Genomic DNA, 19,643 nt, shown 5'->3' on the forward strand with positions numbered 1-19,643 from the left:
ACAATAGCAAGACTGTGGAACCAAACTAGATGCCCTTCAATAGACGAATGGATAAAAAAAAATGTGGCATTTATATACAATGGAGTATTACTCTGCACTAAAAAATGACAAAATCATGGAATTTGCAGGGAAATGGATGGCATTAGAGCAGATTATGCTAAGTGAAGCTAGCCAATCCCTAAAAAACAAATGCCAAATGTGTTCTCTGATATAAGGAGAGCAACTAAGAACAGAGCAGGGAGGAAGAGCATGAGAAGAAGATTAACATTAAACTGGGATGAGAGGTGGGAGGGAAAGGGAGAGAGAAGGGAAATTGCATGGAAATGGAAGGAGACCCTCATTGTTATACAAAATTACATATAAGAGGAAGTGAGGGGAAAGGGAAAAAAACAAGGGGGAGAAATGAATTACAGTAGATGGGGTAGAGAGAGAAGATGGGAGGGGAGGGGAGGGGGGATAGTAGAGGATAGGAAAGGTAGCAGAACACAACAGACACTAGTATGGCAATATGTAAAACAGTGGATATGTAACCGATGTGATTCTGCAATCTGTATACGGGGTAAAAATGGGAGTTCATAACCCACTTGAATCAAATGTATGAAATATGATATGTCAAGAACTATGTAATGTTTTGAACAACCAATAATAAAAATTTAAAAAAATGAACAAAGAAAAAAAAATAAAAACCTAAAAGAAAGAGAAGACTGTATCTCCTTATAGCAAAATTACTAAATTTTAGGAATGAGAAGAATCAGCATTTCTTGAAGTATTTTTTCAGTAAAATGTGCTTATTATCATAATTTACCTTGTTACACAAATGCCACCATTTGTCTTGCATTGGAATCCCATCAGAATAGGTATTCAAGTTGGTTTATACTTACACTTTCCTTATTTTTTAAACTAAAATAAGGGATTTGCGCCTATCCCAATTTCTTTGATTTTATTTAACCACTAGAGGGAGGGACAGGTCCCTATCAGGAGTGGTTTTTAGTTTCTTTTGCAGGGCTTGACACACTACACTGGAGTTGTGGCTTACTTTGGTTTTAGATTTGTTGCTGTTTATGTATCTATCAATAGCTGATCCCAAAGAATAATTACTACCTTTAAGATAGTGAAATCAAGGAGCAATATGTCTAATCGGGGGTGAGTATTGGGGCCCATGCTCTCCAGGAGCCTGATGCTTCCTGTGACTCAGCTAACATGACAAAGCACAGAATAGGAAATTTCTGCTCAATTTGTACATTTTTGGAGAAGAGTATAAAAATAGGTATGAGGAAGAAGAGTGTAAAAAAATAAATAAAAGATAAATAAAATAAAATAGTGGCCTAAATTTTTCCAAGTTTGATTAAAAACTCAAACTCACAGATCCACAAAGCTCAATGAACTTCAAATTGGATAAGGACAAAAATCATTATAGTCAAATTGATAATGATGAAAGTATAGAAAAACATTCTAAAGGAACCCAGAGAACAAGAGATAAATCCAGTAATAAATGATACTAATGTCCTCACAAACAAAGCAAACCCCGAAGAAACTGGGACATCTTTAAAGTATTGGAAAAGGTTATTCGTTCTATTAATAGCATAGTAATGTTTATTGAATTGAATTTATACCAGTAATGACAACCTGTGACCAAATATTAAAAACATTAGAGAATGAACAAAATCAAGCACAAAACCAAGGCCATTACCCTTCATATAATAAAACCACATTGGGTGAAGATCACGTTAATATGACTTTTCCTTGAAACTTACTTACACAGCACAAGGCAGACAGTCTCCATCAGAGCACTGAGGTCATTGGCCTCAGGATGTACAGGATGAACTATATAGGACTGCTGTGAGGGGAAGCACCAATTTCTAAGCCACACATGAGTTTTATTTAGATTTTATGTTGCAGTGACCAAAAGACTTAAAAAGAGCAGGGCGTGGTGGCACACATCCATAATCCCAGTGGCTCCAGAGGCTGGGACCTGAGGATCATGAGTTCAAAGCCAGCCTCACCCAAAGTGAGGTGCCAAGCAACTCAGTGAGACACTGTCTGTGAATAAAATACAAAAATAGGGCCTGGGTGTGTCTCGGTGGCAGAGTGTCCCCGAGTTCAGTCTCTGGTACAAAAAAAAAGAAAAACCAACTGCTGAGCTGCTGAGAGGAGGACGCATCTGTTTCGGCTCCTGGTTTCAGAGATTCAATCCGTGGTCAGCCCACTCCATAGCTCTGAGCCAAAGGTGAGGCAGATCATCATGGTGGGAGGCATGGCCCAGGAAAGCAGTCAGGACCTGGTAGCCAGGAAGCAGGGAAAGTGACAAAACAAAAGCCTAAGGCACACTCCCATTGACCCGCCCGCTCCAGTTACACCCCACCTGGCCATAGTGACCACCCAGTTAATCCGTCAAGTGGATTCCACCCCTGATCAGGCTGCAGCTCTCATAACCCAGGCATGTTACCTCTCTGAACATTCTGGACTGTTTCAGACAGCAGTTCTGGGGACTCCTCACATCTAAACCAAAGTGACATGGTTATGACAAGACCTCAAGGAGCCAAGGGGTAAAAAGCTGACAGCCAAAGGAGCAGAACCGAGGTTTTGAGAGATACTCCCCATGGAGAAAGTTCTAAGTACCCATTCAGTCTTAAAACAGCCAGGAAAAGAGGGAGGAAGGGAGCATGGAGATGAAGCAGAATACTCTAATTATAAAGGCATAAATACATAAAAGAAAAAATGCCCACACACACACACACACACACACAGAAATATTAAAGGCCAAATTATCTGGCCTTAGTTCTACAACAGTAGAAATTAAAAACAAAAGATAGATTCTAAAAACCCAAACACATGAGGAATTTAATATAGTATTTTAAATATTCTTATGTCAAAAATATACACCACACTAAGAAATTATGAAATGTATTTTGATAAAATGTATCAAAACTTAAGGCTTCACTCTTTAGGATGGTTCCCATCTGTAATCCCAGTGGTTCCAGAGGCGGAGGCAGGAGGATTGTGAGTTCAAAGCAGTTTAGTGATGCCCCAAGCAACTCACTGAGACCCTGTCTCTATATAAAAAAATATTTTTTAAAAATCTGGGGATGTGGCTCTGTGGCTAATCACACATGGGTTCAATTCCTGGTGTGACCCAAAACAACAACAACAAAACTTTATCTTTTTACCTAAGCTGTCCTCAAATTAAACATAGAATCTTTGAAAGCTTCTGTTTCTGAAGACAAATGAAAATAATGTATGTAACACAAGAATTAAGAAAAAATTTAGAAATGAATGAATAATCAAGATTCAAATAATGATTATCAGAGGGCTGGGGTTGTGGCTCAGTGGCAGAGCACTTGCCTGGCATGTGTGAGACACTGGGTTCGATTCTCAGCACTGCATATAAATAAATAAATAAAATAAAGATCCGTCAACAACTTTAAGAAATTTTAAAAACATGATCAACAGAAACTAAAGAAAGCAAACTAAAGACATACGTTTGCAAAAGAAAGCAAGAGCAGTAGCTTTCAAACTGTCATTATATTAGTTGAATCCCAAAGCATCAAAAAATGGGAAGAGAAATTATCACACATAAGAAATTTGAATAAAATGTAATATATTCAATGATTTGGAGGAATATTTTTTTAAAATGAATAGAACATATATGTAAAACAGTACCACAAACATCAATATGGAGAAAAACTGAAAATTTCTGTGATATTAATCACCACTATTTTTCAAAGAGTAAGAAAATGTAATTGATCTATAACTAGGACCAATTATCAAACAGCTACTCTCAAAGAACACTAACCCAGGGCAATAGCACTAGATAAAAGGTCTATCCTCAAAGAAAAATCATTTTGTTGCTATTTATTTTGTTATAGAACAAAGAAAAATATTACCATAGATATAGTTATCATTAGTCAATTACTAGCACAACCTATCCACAGCTTACACAATATCGTATGGCAGATTTTGTTAGGTTTGCAGGATGTTTAACATTAGGAAACTATCATTGTCATTAATTTTAACAACAAAGCCAAAATTAAATGATTTATTTCAATTGATGCTGAAAAGTGGTTTGAAATAAAATAATTAATAATCTTTAATATCAAGATGTTAGTAAACTAGAATAATATATCTTCTTTCTTAATACAATAAAAATTATCTCTGTAAAATAGATAGCAAACATCTTTTATGAAAAGAATCAGACAAAGCTACAAGCACTCATGGTTGTTAGTCAATATTCTTCTCAAAGTCTAACTAGTAATTAAATATATAAACATTAAAAAGTATGAAATTGCTGATTATTTTTTAGAATAATGTAACTTTCTATATAGAAGCTCAAAAATGGTTCTCAAGAAATTCTGTATTGAAGATGTAGACACAAAAACTAAAAGCACTTTAAGAAATAGCTATTTACCAGACAAACAATGGCAAAAATAAAACATTCATTGGCAAATACATGTTTATGGGTAAATGTAAATGTAAATATGAAAAATAAATGTGACGGAAAGGAGAGAGAACAGAAGAGGAGATTCAGTAGGTAGAGGCTCATATGCAAATAGTGCCCGAATTACCATAGTTCAACTCACTCTTTTTTGTTCTGAGAAAGTGCTAAAGTGATGTGTATTCACTTGGAACCATACTTAAAATTTTTCATTGTGATCTTTTCTTGGGCTACTGGTATGTGATGCAATACCCTTTTGCAACATTGGCCAGTGGCAGTGAGCTGCAGGTCCTAGTCAGCTAGTGACCATGAGGGTCATCAAGGGATACTACATGATTTTTTAACTTGTGATGGTTTTAATTGCTTAAGGAACATCTGTACTAGAATCCTTGGGGGAAAGATTCAGTTACCCTAATAGAAAGCTGTATATTTAGGCTTTCTATATCTTCCTGATTCAGTCTGTCTGATGGTACATTTCTAGGATTATATGCATTTCTTCTAAATTGTGTTAATTGCAGGGATAAAATTTTTATCATGATTCCTTATGTCTTATGCTTCCCTGATATCAGTTGTCATTTCTTCTCTTTCATTTCTTATTTTATTTATTTTTATTTATTGGGGGGCTGGGGGCTAGCAGGGATTGAACTAAGGGACACATGACCACTGAGCCACATTCCCAGCCCTATTTTGTATTTTATTTAGAGACAGAGTCTCACTGAGTGCTTAGTGCCTCACTTTTGCTGAGACTGGCTTTGAACTTGAGATCCTCCTGCCTCAGACTCCCAGACCACTGGGATTATAGGTACTGTAGGTGCCACTGTGCCCAGCTCTGATTTTATTAACTTAAATATTTTTTTTTCCTAATCTAGGTAAGGATTTGCTATTTTTATTTATCTTTTCAAAGAAACAACTCAGTTTTGTCAACTTTTTCTATTGTTTGTCTATTCTGTTTCCTTGGTTTTGCTCTGTTCTTATCTTCTCTTCTGCTAACTTTGTACTTAGGTTAGTTACTATTCTGTTCTAGTTCCTTGAGGTGTGATGTTAGGTTGTTGATTTGAGATCTAATTTTTCTAACGTAGGTATTGATTGTTATCCATTCCCTTCTTAGTATTGCCTTTGCCCAATCGTATTTTCGTCTTTGTCCTTCTCCATCTTCATTCTAATGTCCATTATGATTTCTTCTTGGGCCCAATGTATAAGAATGTGCTATTTAATTTTCATGTATTCATCTATTTTTTCATTTCTCCTTGTAATCAATTCCAGTTTTATTTCATTACCGTCAAGGAAGAGACTTAAAATGCTTTCAGTCATCTTAAATTCATTAAGACTTGTTTGGGGACCTGGTGTGCGATCTATCCTGGAAAGCATTCTGTTTAAGCTGGAGGAGATGTATGTTCTGGAATAATCTTCTTTATGTCTGTTAGGTCCACTGGTTTTACAGCTTTCTTCAAGTCTGCTGTTTCCCCATTGATTTTGTACATCCATGATCATGTGGCTCTGAAGTCCCCTGCAGCTCGAGTATTGCTGTCCCTTTCCATCTTTAGATCTATTAATGGATGCTTTCTATGTTTAGCTGTTCTGACAATATGTGCATATATATTGATTGTCATATCCTTCTGTTAAGTTGACATTTTGGTCATAATTTAGGGACTCTACTTGTATGGCCAACTTACCTTGACAAACAAATAAAAAAAAAAATGGGGAAAAAAATCTCTTCAACGATGTTGAGAAAACTGGATATCCATGTACCCAAAAGAAGGAATGATTACATAAGAATTTACTCAAAATAGGTAGAAAAGTAGAACCTAAGACCTGAAAACATAAACCTCCTAGGAAAAAACAGTGGGAAATCTGGCATTGACCTTGACAATTATTTCTTAAGTAAAACACCAAAATCACAGAAAACAAAATGAAAACAGTCAAGGGGGATGTCACCCTAAAAAAATCAAAGAAAACAATAAAATAAAATATCAACCTACTATGAAAAAAAGATATTTGCAAGTCACATATCCAATAAAGGGTCACATCTAAAATATATAAGGAACCCCTACAACTCATAAACAAAAATAATAACAATCTGCCTAAAAATGAGCAAAGTAACAGAATAGACTTTTTTCCTAACAAAAATGCAAAAATGACCAACAGATACAAGAAAAGGTGTTTAACAGTCAAATCATCAGGAAAACTTAAATCAAAACCATAATAAAATATCATCTCAAATCTGTTAGGCCAGCTATTTAAAGAAAAAGAAAGAAGTAAAACTGGGTGGGGATGTGGAAAAAGGGAAACCTTGTATACTGTGAATGGAAAGGTAAATTGGCTCAGCCACTCTGGAAAAGAGAGGTTCATTAAAAAAAAAAAAAAAAAAAAAAAACTAAAGATGGACAAATCATATGACCCAGTGATCTCTTTTCTGGGTATACATCCAAAGGAAATCAAATCAGCATCTTGAAATAACCCCTGCACTTTCATGTCCATTGCAACATTATTCACAGTAGTCAGGGCATTCAGAAGCAATCTAAATATCCCTCAATGAACGAATATATTTGTTTAAATTGGTGTATTCATATGACAAATATCATTCAGCCTTAAGAGAGAAAAACATCTGTCCCTTTCCAACAATATGGATGAATAGAGGACATTGTGCTGATTTTATTTAGCTTGTCAGGCACAGAAGAACCCAAGTTGCATGCCAGTCACAGAAGAATAAATACATGACACAATTTTTTTATGATAAATCTAGAAGAGTCAAACTCAGAGTTGGAGTGCAATGGGGAATTCACAGAGTGGGTGGGAGAGGTTCATGAGGACCTATTAGTCAAAGGGTACAAAATTACTGTTATACAATAAGTTGTAGACATATACTGTATACCACAGTGCCTATGGTTATCTATAGTGTATTGTATAACAAAAATTTTGCTTATAGGTTATATCTTATGTTAAATATTAGAACAAGAATTAATATTTATTTTGGATATAATTTTAGTCATAATAAGATAGTGGAAGGAAACTTTTGCATGTAATAATAGTTTCAATGCATAGATCACTGCGAAATGACAATTAACTATCTGCCTAATGACTCATAAATTGTAAAACACAAAACATAAGGAGCCAATAAGTGTGCAAGTAATATGGAAAATCTTGATTTATTAGAGGTATAAAGATATGCAAAATATAGAAGTAAGGATTAGACTAGTATTTACTACGCTATTATTTACTCTATCTAACTGATGTATGAGTCATATTTCTTCTCATCTTCCTGTATGGCCTTAAAATAAAGCCTTGACTATAGAATAGCCTTGTAAAAGAACTTAACAATAAAATATCAAGCAAAATGAGAGTGAGTGGATCTTTATTAAGGTGATTTTTTTTTTTTTTTTTTTTTGGTCAATGTACAGAAGGCTAGAAATATCCATCTTGAAAGTTGCTTTAGTCAGCTTTTTTGCTTCTGTGACTAAAAGAACTGAAAAGAACAATTTTAGAGGAGGAAGAATTTACTTAGGAATTAACAGTTTCAGAGGTCTCAGTCCATAGAGAGCTGGCTCCATTCCTCTAGGCTTGAGGTGAAGCTGAACATCATGGAGGAAAAATATGGTAGAGAGAAGTAGCTCACATGATGATCAGCAAGCAGAGACAGAGATGCCACTCACCAGATATAATCATATGGACCTGAAAGGCAGGCCTCCAATGACCCACCTCTTCCAGCCACACCCAGTTAATTCTCATAATGAGCTTAATTCACTGATTGGGTTAAGACTCATATAATCTGGGCTGGGGTTCTGACTCAGTGGTAGAGCACTCACCTAGCATGTGTGAGGTACTGAGTTCGATCCTCAGCACCAAGTAAAAACACATAAATAAAATAAAGGCATCTGATCCATCTATAACTATTTTTTAAAAATAAAAATAAATAAATAAAATAAAATAAAGATATTGTGTCCATCTACAACTGAAAAAAAGATTCTCATAATCCAATCATTTCTTATCTAAATCTTCTTGCATTTTCTCACACATGAGCTTTTGGGGTATGCCTCACATCCAAATCATAACAAAAGTCAATGGATATTTAAGGATCTCATTTTTTAGTCTAAGGAATAGTCACATAATTGCTAATTTACTTACTTTAAAATGTGCTATTAAATTTTAATGATCTCTACCAAAGGATAAAACTTAGGTAAAATAGTGAGAGATAAAAGCAACCTTGATATAATTACAATCTTACACATGGTATGCACTCTTTCTACATAATTATGTTTCTTATATAAGCTTTTTAAATTATAATATTCATATACATTGATCATTGAAGATGTAGCCTCTACTAAAATAACTTCCCTCCAATTTTAAAAATAATAATAATTTAAATAATGTTTTAGAATAACTGCAGATTTGTGAAATACAATTGTGTCATATACACCACACTCAAATTTTCTTATTGTTAAAAGCATGGATTAGAACAGTATATTTGTCATAATATTACTGAATCATTATTGACACATTGTTATTAAGTGAAGTCCACACTTTCTTTTCACTGACTTTAGTTTTTACCAGAGCCCATCTAGGACATCATCACTGGAGATTTTATTGTTTGGTTTTGAACAATTTCTTACTTCCTAGCACTACAAGACACACCAGGCTTATCTTGTAAATGTTTTCCCCATGTTCTACAATCAGACATTTCTCCAAGAAGTTATGATTCCTTTATTTTTTATTTTTATTAGTATTTTTTAAGAGATGACAGGGACCAATATTGAACGTGAGTTATGCTCATTGCTCCTGGCAGGTTTTATTAATCTAGACCCTCTCTGGTGAAAGAGCTAATATATGCATATGTATCTAGGCATACTACAATTCTGGTTTGTTTTGAATATTATTTGGCAATTTTCTACACCACATATTTTCTACTTTAATCTGCAAATTAAAATAATAGCTTTTCCTTCAAATCTTCATGTATTTATTTCTTTTTCTTTTCTTATTGCTTTAGCTTTCTTATGACTTTCTAGCCTTCTTACCCCAATCAGGGGGATCATAGAAGGTTTCCAGTATAATGTAAATATGAGAGGAGAAAGATTACATCCTCACTATTCCTGACTGTAAGGGGGAAATCATTCAATCTCTTACCATTAAAGATAAAAGCTGCAAAAAAAAATATTTGTGTATGTTTTTATGAAGTGAAGGAAGGTAGCCTTTAAATTTAGTTTCTTGAAAGTTTTCATCATGAATAAAATACAAAAGCACATGGAAAGTATTACATGATTTTTTAATACTGAAGTAATCTTGCATAACATAAATAAATTCTGCTTGATCATATTGCATAATTCTTCTGTGTATTATTGGACTTTTTTTACGAATATCTTGTTGAGGATTTTTACATCAATGTTTATGAGAGGTACTACTCTATAGATTTTCTTTCTTATAAAGTCTTTATCCAGCATTGATATTAAAACAATGCTGGTCTCACCAAATAAGTTAGTGTTCTCTCTTCTATTTTCTAGATGAAATGTTCAATGTTTGGTATAATTTCTTCCTCTGATATGTGGCAGAATTATGTACCTGAGCTTGGTGCTTGCTTGCTTCTACGTATATTAATTGTGCTTCAAAATTTTTAATGACATATACAGATTATCTTTTTCTCCTTTGTATGGATTCAGTACTTTGTTTTCAAGGAATTCATCTAATTCATTTATCAAATTTTGGGGCCAAATGTTTGTTTTAGTCAATTTTTCACCACTGTTACAAAATCAGCTGACAACAACTTAGAGCAGGAAAAGTGTATTTGGGCGCAGGGTTTCAGAGGTTTGGTTCATGGTTGTCTGGCTCCATTGCTCCGAAACTGAGGGGAGACAGAACATGGACAGGTGTGGCAGAGGAAAACCACTCAACTCACAGCAGCTGGAACCCAGAAAGAGAGCAAGGAGTCAGGAACAAAATATAATTCCCAAAGGCACACCTCGTGTCTCTTCATGTTATACTACCAGGGCTTCCCTATTTCATCAACACTTCAATAGATACCTATTAAACATCTGTTCCTTATCGTCACTTTTGTTTAATGGAGATAAATAATATAAAGCAGGTGCTTTGACCTAGACAGTTTATTATTTCCAGTTTGCTGCTTTTGAGTCCAGACTTCCTAGCTGCCCAACATTTGATATTAGCACGTTGCTTTAATGATTTCTACGCTGAACATGATAAAAGTCCTACTGATTGAAAGATGTTTAATAGAAGACATCAGAAACAAGCAGCTTGTGGTGAAACAGAGCTCAACCACTTTCCCATGTAACCCTGAACGAATGATATCCTGTGACTATTTCCTCTGCAAATCAGGACAATGTTAGGATCTGTCATGGGGAGTTAGTTGTTTGGACTGGAGAAATCATCAAGGTAATAAAGGATAGAACTGTGTTGGGCTGTGGCGAGGACTATATGCCAAGTTATTATTACTTAAAAAAAATGATTGAAATTTTCTTTCCCAAGTTTGATTTCTTTCATCTTGCTCATCTTCATAAGGGTTTAATTGGAAGAATAAAAGATGTGCACTAAATAAGGAACACTACTCCTTTAACATTTTTATTAAACTTTGTAGCAAAAATCAGAGAATGAGATTTTTCTAAAACAGTAAAAATATTCATTCTCGTTATTTCTAATCTCCAAAGTACTCTTTGTGTGAATTTAAACTCCTTAATGATAATGTGTTTAAAGAAGATAAATGTGTTACAAAATATCATGAAAAGGTACAAATTATGGTATCTCTTTTGGTCTTTTGCCCTATTTCAAGAGACTGCAACACACAATCTGAGATTTCCTTCTCCCACGTGTATTGATAGGTTGAACAGAGGAAGCAAGTAAAACAGGGTACGACTATAAAGGACTCTCCGTAGAGACTATAAATACTCCTCTAGCTTCTGAAAGCTCTTTTTGGGGTTTAGTCTCTTTTTTGGTTTCACATGATTGCTTCCGTACCATTAGCAGTGAGTCTATTCGAATAAAAATAAAAAGTAGCACTTAAAAATGCTCTTTGGCACTTCAAAAGGCCATATATTAGAGAGCTAATTGGTAGAGCTTTTACAACTTTCACATCGATTTTTTCCCATTGATTTTTTTTCCCCTCCTTTGAGCTGTCTTTTCATTCTGCTCCTACTAAGAATTCCACATCTCAGTTCTTGGGGAGTAGATTATATGCATGAGAAGACAGTCGGCAAGTGACAAGTGACCCAAGAACTTTGATTCTCTTCTGCCAGGTCATTCTATTTTCAGACAGGAGAACTACTATTCCAATACTGGACAACTGCAGCCTGTGGGAAATGTCCTCCTGGGCAGATGTGGATGTCTCCGTGAAGATGAAATACTGCATAATTTAGCCCAAGATCAAGGGATTTCTGTGTTGAACAGAAACAGCCTCCCACCTAAAAAATAAATCCCAGATTGACATTGCTTTTTAAAATCAATTTCCTTCTACATAAAGAATCATGAATTATATAAGAAATACATTTTAATATTCAAAAATTGGTGTTATATTTCTATCATAATTATCAGCACAAAATATTGGGTATCAAATTATGTGACTTCTGGTTTTATTGCAATTATTTCCAAAAAGTCATAAAGAATTTTACAATATGGAATATTACTTTGAAGATGAACATTGAAGAAGGCACTGCCAACAGTTTGAAGGTTATGTATAAGATCTGTTTCCCATAGTTTTTTTTTAAATGTGCAAATTTGGAGTCTTCCACTCCATGGTGACTTCAGAACTTGTGTCCACTTTCCTTGAGCTCCCAAATCATCTCCTTGTCCATTATCCCTGTTCTATTCATTGATGTTATCATCAAGAAAACATTTAGGTTTTACATTAAACCAGACTTGAAATAAGATAGGACTGTTAGATACAGGGAAAATAGATCCATTGGAGAGATATTTAAATGGAAAATCAAGAGTACTCCATGAAAGATTGATTGTGGGGAGGAAGCCACATGATTTCCTGAGACCCCAGTTTTACATGTGAACTGAGGTGCTGTAGAGGCTCCACTTGCTGGGAATTGAAACTCTTGAGGACAACTTGGTGGTGAGGTATCATGAGTTCAGTTTGGAGCCTGGTGATTCAGAGGAGCCCTAGAGATGGCTAAGGAAGATGTCAAGACATCGTGGGGTGTATGAGTTCCCAAAGTAGGACAGAGGCGGGAACTATCAGTCCTCAGTTCCCAGCTTAATCATTGCTTAATGCTGTAGGTGTGGTCCAGGCGCCATTAAAAGAGGACATATATTTTCTCTCATAGTTGGAAACCAGAGAGAAAAAGAAGGGGGAGAAGTCTCTCATTAAATACCAGGGAAGGAGGATAGAGAAAGTAGGTCAGGAGGAGGAAGAAGCCAGGTAGGGTATGTACTAGGGAATGAAATTGATCAAACTATGTTACGTGCATATGAAAATATGCCACACTCTTCAATATAATTATCATACACCAATTAAAAAACGTGAGACTCTTTAATATAAAAGTTTGTTCAGAGAATAGAATAAAGAGCCAATAAGGGTAAGAGGAAAGGGATACCATGAGAGTACAATACAGCCCAAGTCAAAGTGAATGAGTGTTTCCATGGAAAGACAACAGACTCTAAAATACAATGGCACTGTCACCCTCCCTTTCCAAAGCTGTCAATTATTTTTCTTTCACTATGATAGAGATGCCAGGTCTTTAGTTTTGTTCAAAATTTTTTTCCACTTTGTGCCTGGCAATTTTCAAATTTTACAATTTACACTATTATTCACATATATATATACAAAAAGAAATTTTGCTGATTTTATTGAGGGTTTCTTTTTGTTTAATAATGCAGGCACATGGTTTCTGAAGCAGTAATGTTCTGTGTTTAAAAGTCATCGTTCCCTTCTATATCCTGTCTAATTCCAAAGTCCATTACCCAAAAGCAAAATCAGTTCTTTTGGCTGTTCTACATAATATAAACATGCTGACATTTCTTTGTTTATGAAATTCAGATATTATCTAAAATTATTTTCTTATAGTTGAGTATTTTTCTGTATTAACTATGACCCCATATGCTCTCCTGAATCCCATATTTCCAATATTTATACCACAATTCTTTGTTAAACTTAGTAATTTTTAATATTTTATGACTATGCAAATGATGCCCCATGTCAAATAAAGTAAATTTCTATGATCATATTCCAAATACCTGTAATTTTTAAAGAGAGAGAGAGAGAGAGAATTTTTATTTTTTAGTTTTCAATGGACACAACATTTTTATTTTATTTTTATGTGGTGCTGAGGATTGAACCCAGCGCCCCGTGCATGCCATGCGAGTGCGCTACCGCTTGAGCCAAGTACCCAGCGCCTGTAGTGATCATTTTATCTGCTGTGTTTATGAAGCCAGATTTAAAGTTAGGTAGTCAGTGTAGTTAGATAAATTGGGTCTAATGCCAAGTGAAATCTAAAATGGAGGCCATGCTGGCAATGATTCCGGGAAACGCAGGACAACTCATGGAATGTTAATGAAGTCCCGAAAAGGCCCTAGGCCAAAGTCCACCTCAAAGAAATGTTAATGAACAGCCCCCAGCAAAAAGGTGCTGACTCAGAAGTCCTTCCTGACCAGATTACTTCTTTGGCCCACCTGTGTCCCACCCCTCGGGCCTTCCCACCTCCATTCCATCACTGAAAGAACTATAAAAAGGGGAGACAACATCCCTTCCACGGATTCCACCTCTTGGGTCCCCTTCTTCCTCCGGGAGAAGTCTTTTCTGCTGTCCTTTAATAAACTTCTAATTTCTACTGTGACCTTGCCTCGGCGTGCTTCTTTGGTGTTATTCTTCAACATTGGGGAAGCAAGGACTCGTCACTGGTCAACAGCGGTAACATTTATTCTACATTCCCCTTCCAAAAAGTCTGTTTTCAGTAAAAAAAAAAAAGAACTTTTTATGTTACCTTTCTGAAACAACTTTTTTGGATTTCAGATCAATTATTTGATGGCTTTTTGTTTACCTCCTTTTCCTTAAAAGCACCAGCAATCCGGCAACCATTATGATATTTTTCATAAACTTGTTACTCACAAGATAACACATCTTCTTCCCTCACAGGAGCCATCTCTAATATTTCCCACCTGCTCCAAACTAGCATTATTTGCTTATTTTCTACAAAGGTCTATAAAGAGCCTTCATTGTGGAAATTCCTACTGCCTGTCTCCCTCCTATAAACCTCTGTGTCCTATACCTTGTCCCCTCCCCACTGCCACCTATGGTAACACAGACATTAGAAAATTGTGGAAAGCTTCAAAATTCTGGGGAGATCATTTATGAACTAAAATCTAAACCTAAATTTCACCAATCATCTGTAAATATGGAACAAAGGCATTTCCCAACAAAGATGAATCAATTACCTTCCATGTACTACTGAACTGCAAAAGAAGGAATTAAACCAACACAAAGGGATTTTTACTTGCTGATACCTTGGCTGCTTGTGCTTTTCTCCACTTCCCTTTAGCCAAATCCTAGACCGAAATGACTTGAGAATCGTAAGTCTCGTCTTCCCTCTGCTATTTTCATTTTTCTTTTCATTGTTGTTGTGATCTTGACTTTAGTTGTTAAACCTCTTCTGGATTTTTGATCATTTACAACTTCTGGTAGTTCCTTTTCTGTTCTTTAATTGAACTTCTTTATTCTCCTTATCAGGATATCATAGCTTTGCTTCTCTAAAGTCACAAATCAAATATTTTAAACATTTTTATTATTTCTTAAAATATCCCCTTACCCACAGATTTTGTGTATTTTTTTTTGCATTTCTTTTTTATTATACACTTGTATTTTATTATAAACTTGTATAATAAAGATTCAAAAATCTGACAAGTTTTAGCTGTTTATACATATATAATAACCTAACTTCATAAAAATTAGTTTGAAACTCTATAAAGACCAGCCTATAAGCTGATCACTCCCACCTTAAGACAAGAAAGTCTTTTCTTCAGAAAATCAAAGAATGGCATTTCAAACTCTGTGGAGGACCTGGCTAACTGGGAATACCAGAAATATGTGCACTTTCCCCAAATCTTTCTGCTTTAATTCTTGAGGCTCACTGTCCTCCACTGTGCCTGGAGTTCTCAGTGCAGAAGGCGGCTGCTTCTCTCTGGGCTGCCCTTCTGCAGATACCTACAGCACATCTTGGGTTATGCAGCTAGATCTGACCCTCCTACCTGTGAAACACTCAACTGCACTGTGCACTGATGCATCCAGTCCCACTTCTCTGTCCCCTTTGGAAGGGCTGATACCACCGGTTATGGGTGATGAGTCCTACTTCCTCACATGTTGAAGTTTGAACATTAGAGAAGCATATAAAGCAGGGCTTATTTAAAAAGGGGTAACATAGACTTCTCCTGCGAGAGAGAAGGGGGCCATGGCTAGTTTCCTGGTATCCCAAGAGGCCAGGGGTTCTGCCCTTTTTATATGTCCTAGGCTTCCTTTCCCCTTATCTTTCTCCTTCCTGCCTAAGTGACTAAGCCCTGGAATGCTTGGTGGGAAGGCCAAAAGGTGGGAAACAGGTGGGCTGAAGGGGGAAGGGCAGGGTGGAGTAGCCAAGGACACATCAACAACCTTATAGCTCCCTGTAGGGAGGGGAAATTCCTGGGACAGGTTACCTTGGCAACAGGTTGGAGCTGGGGCAGATTCTTGATAAAATCCTTCAGGGGACAGTCTCCAAATTCCCAGACTCACTCAAAATTGGCCTCCTAGATCCAACCTGACTCAATTTACCTATCTACACTGACTGTCTAATTCTGGCTTCAGTGCTTCAGTAGAAAAAAATTAAATTCACATCGTCAGTGTGCCCTGTGTTGCGGGGTGGCTTTCCCTCTATTTAACAGAGGGTGCACTGCTGAAAGACCCACCCATTCCCTGTCCAAGAAAGACGCACAAGGCACTGGCTGCAAAAGCAAGAGGTGATTTATTGATACACAGGCGCCTGCGGGTGCCCAGCGAAACCTCAGCCGGAGCTTTGGTGAACTGGCACACCGGGCTTTGGGGTACAGATCTTTTATAGGGTACAGTGGTCAGTTTCCCTCCTAGCACAGTAACAGGTATCTCATTGGCTCTTTTGAATCCAGCATATAGGTCACTTAAAGGGTAAACTTGTTTTTCACTATAGGTTCCTGGAAAAACCATATAAAAACCATTTGTTATTCATTGTATGGTTTTTCATTGTATGATCCCGTTTGCCCAACCGTGCCGGTTCCTTTCCCAACCATCCTGTCCTTTCTTAATCGGTTACACTTAACTGATTTTCTGAAAAATACATCTGACATCTGTGCAGGTGCGGAAGCAAGCCCTGGTGATTTATTATTGGGCCTAAAGTTATTGGGCTGGGGTCTTTCATTCCCCCCTTTTTCTTTATCATGGATAGAATCTTATATCCATTGTTCTGCTTGCTCAGGTTCTTGGATTAAGCTTGTGTGTGACCCTGTTTGTTGTTCAAGCAACTGGTACTGTTGAGTTAGAACCATAGTTTGGATTATAGAAAGTCTCTCTCTCATGAATTGCACCAATCTATTGAGTATGCAGGGTCCAAACGTTAGGATTATTAGCAGAATAACTAAAGGTCCCGCTATGGTGGATAGCAAAGTAGTTAACCATGGGGATTTGTTAAACCAATGTTTAAACCATCCTTGTTGTGCTTCAAAAAATTTTTTTTTTTTTGCCTTTTTGCCAACCTTTCAGTGACTTTTTTCATAGTTTCCCGGACCACCCCCGTATGGTCAGCATAAAAACAACATTGTTCCTTTAAAACCACACAGAGACCATCTTTCTTAAGGAATCACAGATCTAATCCCCTCCTATTTTGTAGCACGACTTCTGCGAGGGAAGAGAGAGATTTCTCTAAGGCAGTGATAGACTTGGTCACTTGATATTAGACCCCCGATTTATCTAACCACACTGACTACCTAACTTTAAATCTGGCTTTATTTATTTATTTATTTATTTATTTATTTATTTTAATTTGGGAACTCCTTACTGCTGTGAGGAAGGGGGACGAAGAGAATCTTTCTGGCTTCTTCAGGCTGAAAAGGGACGGCGTGGGGCAAGCAGTTTGGAGTCCCCCTTAAAAATATCAGGTCTATCGAGTGGTCCATGATGAAAGTCTAATTGAGAAGTAATAGGCTGGAGGGCCATTTGAGTGATGGGTGGTCTATAAGAGAAACAAGAACTTATTAGTACTGGAACCATATTGATGCAGTAATAAATGCCACAGCATAGAAATATGCCAATGAGTATAATGGCTAAGACAAAGATTAACAATGTTTTCCATCAGGCAGTACCAGGAACTAGGAGCTAGGATATTGTTTCCACGAAAAAGTTGCTGAGGACATGGCTTCCATCTGAGCAGGTAAATCTTTAAAGATATTTGTCACATTGTCAGAAATGTCAGGGATGTCAACACAACAACTAACATGTAGGGTAATTTAATGTCATCTGATCCTGCAAAATCCTTTTACTAGTATAACCTCTGTGTCTAATAGAGAAATCTTTAATTCTGTTACTTAGGGCTGGATAACCATATTAGCAAACATCAAGCCTACCTGCATTGGCTAGAAATAAAGGCCTTAGACTAAAACTATTCTAGCAGTCCCTTTGACAGTTATCAGGCATTTCTAAGAATCTCTTTTGTAGCCTTCAGTCTACTTATTTATGGAAGTTACATTTAACTATTATTATCATTTAAGATGTCCAGGAACAGCTGTGCTTTGGCTTTGACTGTCTTTGCTAAGTGTTTAAGATGAAGCAAGTCAAACTGACTTTTGTTTCTACCTATTGTTTACAGTCAGCTGAGTTATCCTGGGAGTCCTCGGGAACTTCATAGCAGCTTTTCAGTTCTGCTAGTGCCATTTGCGCTAGGATGGGTCCAGGCCTTGCTTGACCATATGGCTTCCCTCAGAAGCATCAGGGATGTCTCCCTTTTCTAATGACCCTCCTCTTTACAGCAAATGCACCGATTGGCTTTCTGTCCTCCACTGGTCTCATTAATCTCCCTGCTCAGGAGGTTATGTGGCCTAGAGTTGCTGAGCCCTTTGAAGAAGTCCCCTATTCCCTGATTTAGACTGACTCAGAGGGCAAGAGCCGAATATTGGTTTTCTTGGCCCTTTTAATTTAACTAATTTTAAAAACTTGATCTTAAACATCCAGCAAATAAGTCAACAGCCTTATATTAAGAGCACTGGGCTTTAATGTTTATCTCTCTATCCTGTAGGTGATAACTCTTTATCTTATGTTGACCCAGGTTGTGTTCTTAAAGCAATACCTCTTTAAAACATTAACAGGCAATCCTTAAACTATCTATAAGCAAACTTCAAAACAAAACTAACTAGGGTGAAAACATATTTAGCTTATATAATAGCTACCTTGAATTCTAGCAGGGTTATACATCATAATTTCCTGTTTGAGATCCTAGTAATCTTGGCACAAACCTACTTTTGGACACAACTTTAACTGTACTGAAATCTGGCTTACTTTTTTCATAGCCACTTTCACATGTAGTGAGATGGGACAGAGCCTTATTTCAAGTAAGGCAGGGCTCTTTATAAATCTCAAGTACTATAGTTCTGAAGCTGATCATTTTACAAAGTTTACATAAATTGTTGTTCAAGTTTACATGAACATTAGCTAACACAACATAATATCACACCTAAAACATGAATTAAAGGCTGAAAGCTTTTAACTTCTTATAGAAAAGTAGTAATGTACTTTTGTGTTTTGCAATAAAACCTTTACACAGATTAGGCTCTCAGACCCTCAGAGTAGAAAGTAACATGGAACCGTACATATCTTATTGATAACAAGTTCAGTTTAGAACACAAATGATATAATTGAATCTCTAACATGTTTTTTTGAAGCCTAAAATTACCATACAACTTTAGAACACCAGCTTGATATAATGTTCTTTTGAAGCTTTTACCTTACAGACTTGTATACCTGGAAGATATGAACACATTAATAACACCATAATTACATAAACCTCCTTTTGTTCACATTTTGAAACAATACTTATAAACTTTTAAATTTAAGCAGAGTTAACATTTTATTAGGGCCTTTTTGAACACCTAGAGAAACTTATAAGCTTAATTTTGAGGACATTTTTACTTTTATCTGTTTACCCAATCTAAATTGAACCGTTTGAATCACGTGAATTAAAGATATTTGGATATGAGCGCTCCTCATCTGTCAATTGTTATA

General features: G+C 36.2%; 1 long non-coding RNA gene across 1 annotated transcript; it reads right to left on the reverse strand.

The window, feature by feature from the left end:
* Window positions 1-16,343: 16,343 nt before the first annotated feature.
* LOC139702191 (uncharacterized) lies at window positions 16,344-19,308 on the reverse strand. The gene is made up of 2 exons (XR_011704770.1): window positions 17,428-19,308; window positions 16,344-16,567 (listed from the first exon to the last, which is right to left on the reverse strand). It is a non-coding gene; the product is annotated as an uncharacterized lncRNA (long non-coding RNA).
* Window positions 19,309-19,643: the final 335 nt, after the last annotated feature.

Source organism: Marmota flaviventris, chromosome 16 (genome assembly GCF_047511675.1).
Source record: "Marmota flaviventris isolate mMarFla1 chromosome 16, mMarFla1.hap1, whole genome shotgun sequence".
Classification (NCBI taxonomy): domain Eukaryota; kingdom Metazoa; phylum Chordata; class Mammalia; order Rodentia; family Sciuridae; genus Marmota; species Marmota flaviventris.